General features: G+C 43.6%; 1 long non-coding RNA gene across 1 annotated transcript; it reads left to right on the plus strand.

Annotated features, from left to right (window-relative positions):
* Positions 1 to 233: 233 nt before the first annotated feature.
* On the plus strand, positions 234 to 1,416 carry LOC112589607 (uncharacterized). The gene is made up of 2 exons (XR_003113662.1): positions 234 to 947; positions 1,148 to 1,416. It is a non-coding gene; the product is annotated as an uncharacterized LOC112589607 (long non-coding RNA).
* Positions 1,417 to 6,475: the final 5,059 nt, after the last annotated feature.

The following is a 6,475-nucleotide window of genomic DNA, read 5'->3' on the forward strand; positions in this document are numbered from 1 at the left end:
CGGCAACAATTCCTCAGTCGATGCCCTGAGTTGAGTAGCGTTCTAGCCCACTGCTGCGAGATCGGGAGAATTTCCGGGCATGCGCATTGAGTAAACGCTATGGGAGTCTCAGTACCGTGTTAATTTAAAGGTATGTTAACGCCCGTATGATACTATGGATTGAAAATTGCAATCGAATAAATCAGGTAATCTAAATCTTGGTTATTTAAATTGATCCATTTGTAATTTTCAATCTATAGTCTAATACGGGCGTAAGATCCCTCGTCTGAAAGAAAATATGAAGGAATTGTAGGGAGAATAGAAAGGATCCTCCATGGATCCTCTGTCATGCGCTTTAAACCGTCAGTGGATTTTGACATATATGTAGCTCCTACGTTACTTCAGGCAAGCGCTGTAGCGTGGAAAATTCTCCCAATCTCGCAGCACTGTTCTAGCCTTGAACGGCTTGATGCTCCTCCCATAACGTCTCAGCGCGCGCTGCTACATTCCTAACGTATCTCCGTATCTTTCCAGCCCTAGTCTGTTTATCTATATCTCGAACATTCCTATCCCTTTTCAAATATTGCTTTATGATCATATCTGTTTTTATTACCCCATCCTTTTTTTGATATTAGTTTTGCTCTAAACTTCTCACGAAACCGTTAGTCAGTCTCCAGTTGTCTTCCTATCTGTAAGGAACACCTCCCGCTCCTTTCGTAGCATATTCCTCTCGTAGTGTATATTTAAATATACCACGTGTCTCAAAAGTAACGGACACCCTAATAACTCTTTAGTATTGAAGTTTCGAGAAAAATGATCTGATTAAAAGGTGTAGAAATTTAAGTGAGCTACCTTATGATGACCTTAACTTTGACCTCGACCTCTATTTTCAAGGATGCGTTCGAAAACGTCACTCGGTTGCACCCACTGTGTTAGTGTGCGGAAGATACGAAAGTGAAAGCACCCAGGTAACATTTTCTTATTTTTTACCATAAATATTTTTAAATTCTTTTCATATCTTTATTATAATCTTTTTCGTACTTGACATGCTCGGACATTTTAATATTTACAAAATATTTATTAAAAATATTTTTAAGATATTCAAATATTTTTTAAATATTTTATAAATATTTTGTGCTGTCTGGATATACGCAACATAAATTCGCAGTACTGACAGAGAATATCGAAACGCGACTCAATGTGCGCGGATGTAATAATGCGTTTTTTTGCAACTTTTGGAACGCATCCCGAGAAGATGAGAGTCACTGCTCCGCCTGCGGAGCACGCCTGCGCAGTGACTCACAACGAAAGGCGAGAAATGAAATATACACGATGGGATATATTATAATAATACAGACTCAGATGAAATGAATATTCCAGCATTAAATGGAAATGAAGGAACACAGAACAGACAAGAATCATCCGATGTAAGTCTTACACTCCGGGGGAAATCCGAAAAAGGTAGAGATAAATAAACATGTTTGTGTTTTTAAAACAATACGAACTTAATTAAGAGAATTAAGCTGCATTACGATAGTTACGATTCCGTTATACATTTATATGTGATTTATTATTTATGCCTGAAAAATAAGAAATTATGTTAACAAATAGCATGAACAATATCAATAAAACGCAAGATGATAGTAAACGTTACTTTATTTGGTTTGGTATCCGTATTTGCATCATAAATTTCATCCTCTCCATCTCCTTCCTCTTCCATGTCCATGTCTGTACCCAGACAGCACCGGACATCCAATGGATGTACGTTTCACGTCCAATTTATGTCCGTATGTCCGATTTACGTTATTATTATAAGAATAATCGATTATGGTTGGTCCATTTCTTAAGCGTGGTCTACAATGGCAGTAAGCAGTAAGAAGTAAGCGTAAGCGGTAAGAAATAAACCAATCACAGTCGATTATGACAAAAATAATCAACTGTGGTTGGTCTATTTCTTAGTGTTCACGCTTTCTTCTTACTGCTTACGGTCTACATTGTAGACCACGCTTTACTGCTTACGCTTACAACCTTATTCTTGCAGTCATTGTAGATAGGCCTTCAGAGAGAAGAAGGAGAGGTGTCATGGGCCGCTTTTAGCCGAGCCTAGAGACCCTAGAATACAGAGTCTGGACAACCCATAGACATCTTTTCATTGGTTCATGTTCTCAGGCCCCTCACAATAGCGATGCGAATTACATTGCAGCGGGAACACGCATATATTCAAAGTATGATAAAAGTAAAATATCGATTTAAAAGTACACATATATTTTTATTACAAATAGAATTAAACTTACATTCGAAGAAATCAAATTGTTGGCTGTGTTGTTAGAAGCTGTAATATTTTGAATGTTTTTATTGTTAAATATTGTAGGGATTGCTGTATTTTTCAATTTCTTCTTTCTGTCAATCCGTAGTTTCTCCCACATTTCAGTCGCAAAATGTGCATATGGTATATTAATATTATTAAATAAAATTTAATAAATATTTATACAAATAACCCTGCAAACATAAAATAATAGTTATATAACTGCTAGTTGTAATTTCCCATTCAACAAAGTAACTGTTACATAACATGTGTGTTATATAACAGTTACATTGTTGAGTGGGAAATTACAATTAACAGTTATATAACTGTTACTGGGTGTTTGCTGGGAATATTTATAATGCAGTTTGTTAATGTGAGTAAAGAAAAATAAACTTACCTCGCATATGAAGTTCCGACCAGGCTGTGCGGGCGTCCAGAGATGAGATTGCCCGTATGCGGGCCGCCCTGAAGCCCTTGTACATAAGGGCGGTCAGAGGATTCCGGACGCTGTCGTACATAGCGGCGACCACCCTGGCCGGGTCTCCCCCCGTGGAGCTTATCGCTGAGGAGCGATCCATCCTCTATCGGAGGGTGAAGGGACTCCGCGAGGCGGGGGAACTACCGGCCAGGGACCTGCGGGGCCTGAAGTCCCAGGCCAGTGCCCGGACTCTGGAGATGTGGGGCGACGTTCTGTCGGACCCACGGGGGTTCGGGCGCATAACGTCCGAGGCTGTCCGTCCCTGCCTGCCAAAGATGGCGGGCAGGAGGGGATGTGGAATGACCTTCCATCTGGTGCAGGTGCTGACGGGCCATGGGTGTTTTGGCAAGTACCTGCACCGGATCGGTAAGGAGCCCACCACCCGGTGCCACCATTGCCCCGTGCTAATGGACACGGTGCACCACACTCTGGCCGCTTGTCCGGCTTGGGGAGTGGAGCGCCGTGTCCTGGCCGGAGCGGTGAGGTGTCGGGAGGAGGAGATCTCGCTCCCGCGCATGGTCCAGGCCATGTGCGGGAGCGAGGGCTATGGGACGCGGCGGTCTCCTTTTGCAAGGACGTTCTGTCCCAAAAGGAGGCCGCCGAACGGGAGCGTCGACCGGTAGCCCGTCGCAGGAGGCGACGTGGTGTCGGCGCTCCCCGGGGGAGGGAGGTTTAGAAAGCAGGCACGAGATGACACCGGCCGAAGAGAACGAAGGACCTCTGGATGACGGAGGGTCAGATCCTCCTAGGCCGCCTCGAGCCTGCCTCCGTCCGCGGGGGGGGGGGGGGTCCGGGGATCTCGACCGGAGCGGGTCCTCTGAGAGACTCGCCTGAGGTGGATTCCCTGGTTTCCCCCCTGCGCGTCGGACGGGTAGGGACAGGGGAGAGTGGAACACCCAATTGGGGCTGGGCCCAATCCTTCCCTCCCCCAAAATCCTTCCCTCCCTAGCAGGGAGGGGAGGTAAGGAGGGAGAGTGGATGTCTCCTCTCTCCTAGGTAGACACCAGAAGGCCAACCGGTGGGATAACCCGCCGGGACCGTGCCCTGGATTCTCTTTGCGGAATAGGGCGCGGTACACGGAGGCGTGGGGCTCCCGGAGAACCCTGGGGCCGGGGGGTTGGAGAGGGAATACGGGAGTAGTTCCCCTGACTCCCCTCTCTTCGGCCCGACAGGTAGACATCCCGCAGGGGTTTTAGTCGGTAGGAATCCGACATAACCCTCGGCCCCCCCAAGGGCCGAGGGTATCCATGATGGATTTCCCCTGCGTGACCAAAAAAAAACAACCTCGCATATGAAGTGGGCTTTTGTTGAATCTAAGTCAAGTCAACCAATATTCACAACCCACTGTTGCTTTCTTTCCTTTTTTGTTGGTAAGCGATGCATGGAAAAGTGTTTTCCTTTTTTTAATTGGAGCACTTAGTTACACAATAGTAAGGCATGGTTTATTCTGTAATCAAAGTTTATAATTATAGTTGACATTATATTCTAAAGTTAGGGAAAAAATAACTTATGCGTTTTAACTTATGTCTTACGTAGAATTTCTAATTTCAGTTTCATATATTGTTTATTAAGATAATCAAATATATTGTCATTTATTACTTACCCTTAGTTTTTATATCTTCTATTATAATAATACTAAAAACAGTCAATTCTATATACTCACTCTTTCTGATTTATAGCTCTCCTCACTATATATGTACGCCATTTTGAGGGGCATTAGCTCAGATCTCCAGACTCTGTATTCTAGGGTTTCTAGCTGAGTCCAGTGTGAGGAACCCTCTGTACAACCGTGCACATGAACTACGATGCCAATGTCCATGACCCTTTTCTGATTTCCTCCACCACGCACATACACGGTTCAGTCTATCCGTGTGGACCACACGCTCGGCAATAATATGTTGCAGTAATGTCAGATGCAATATATTGCAACGTTACAGGGCATGTGTGAGATGACATAGGAAATCTATGCCAATGACGGCAATAAAGCGCATCGCAGAATCCATGAAGGGGCTCACGCTATCCGATCAGCTGTCTTTCAAGCTCCAGCGTAGTTAAATAATAGCGCATATATTGAAAAGCCTGTACTTCCGAGCACTTTGAGGTACAAACGATTTGAAAGCAGGTACAAACGGGCACAAACGATGCTCTTTCGAATGGCATTAGCCGTTTTCAGGTATCTTGAAAAAATGGCGTATGCACCTTCTGCGCATACTTTAAAAGCCTGTACCTCGAGCCCTTTGAGGTACAAACGGGTACAAACGATTCTCTATCGAACCACGTTGTCCGTTTTAAGATATCTTAAAAAACAGCTGAAGTACCATTTTTGCGTTATATGACAGAAATTGAAAATTGCTGTATTTCCGAAACGGTTGAGGTACAAACGAAATGCAAAGTGGTACAAACGAGTAGAAACGCTTCTCTATCGAACTCTGTTGTCCGTTTTAAGATATCTTAAAAAATAGCGGAAGTACTGTTTTAGCGTTATTTGAAAAACGATTTGAAAGGAGGTACAAGCGGGTACAAACGATGCTCTTTCGAATGGCGTCGGCCGTTTTCAGATATCTCGAAATATGGCGCATGTACCTTTTGCGCGTATTTTGAAAAGCCTGTATTTCCGAGCCCTTTGAGGTACAAACGATTTGAAAGTATGTACAAACGGGTATAAACGATGCATTTTCGAATAGCGTTGGCCGTTTTCAGATATCTTGAAAAATGGCGTATGTACCTTCAGCGCATATTTTGAAAAGCCTATACTTCCTAGCCCTTTGAGGTACAAACGATTTGAAAGGAGGTACATACGGGTACAAACGATGCTCTTTCGAATGGCTTTGGCCGTTTTCAGATATCTAGAAAAATGGCGTATGTACCTTCAGCGCGTATTTTGAAAAGCCTATACTTCCGAGCCCTTTCAGGTACAAACGATTTAAAAGGAGGTACAAGCGAGTACAAACGATGCTCATTCGAATGGCGTCGGCCGTTTTCAGATATCTCGAAATATGGCGCATGTACCTTCTGCGCGTATTTTGAAAAGGCTGTACTTCCGAGCCCTTTGAGGTACAAACGATTTGAAAGGATGTACAAACGGGTATAAACGATGCTTTTTCGAATAGTGTGGGCCGTTTTCAGATATCTTGAAAAATGGCGTCTGTAACTTCTGCGCGTATTTGAAAAGCCTGATCTTTCGACCCCTCTGAGGTATAAACGATTTGAAAGGAGGAACAAGCGGGTACAAACGATGCTCTTTCGAATGGCGTTGGCCGTTTTCAGATATCTTGATTAATGGCGTATGTACCTTCAGCGCATTAATTGGAAAGCATGTACTTCCGATCCCATTGAGATACAAACGATTTGGAAAGAGGTATGAACGGGAACAAGCGATGCTTTTTCGAAAGACGTTGGCCGTTTTCAGATATCTTGAAAAACGGCGTATGTAATTTCTGTGCGTATTTTGAAAAGCCTGTACTTCCGAGCCCTTTGAGGTACAGATGATTTGAAAGGAGGTACAAATGGGTACAAACTATGCTCTTTCGAATAGCGTTGGCCATTTTTAGATATCTTGAAAAATGGCGTATGTAACTTCTGCGCGTATTTTGAAACAGCTGTACTTCCGAGCCCTTTGAGGTACAAACGATTTGAAAGGAGGTACAAACGGGTACAAACGATGCTCTTTCGAATGGCTCTGGCCGTTTTTAAATATCTTAAAGTTGGGCGCT

Source organism: Harpegnathos saltator, unplaced genomic scaffold, assembly GCF_003227715.2.
Source record: "Harpegnathos saltator strain DR-91 unplaced genomic scaffold, Hsal_v8.6 scaffold117, whole genome shotgun sequence".
NCBI lineage: Eukaryota > Metazoa > Arthropoda > Insecta > Hymenoptera > Formicidae > Harpegnathos > Harpegnathos saltator.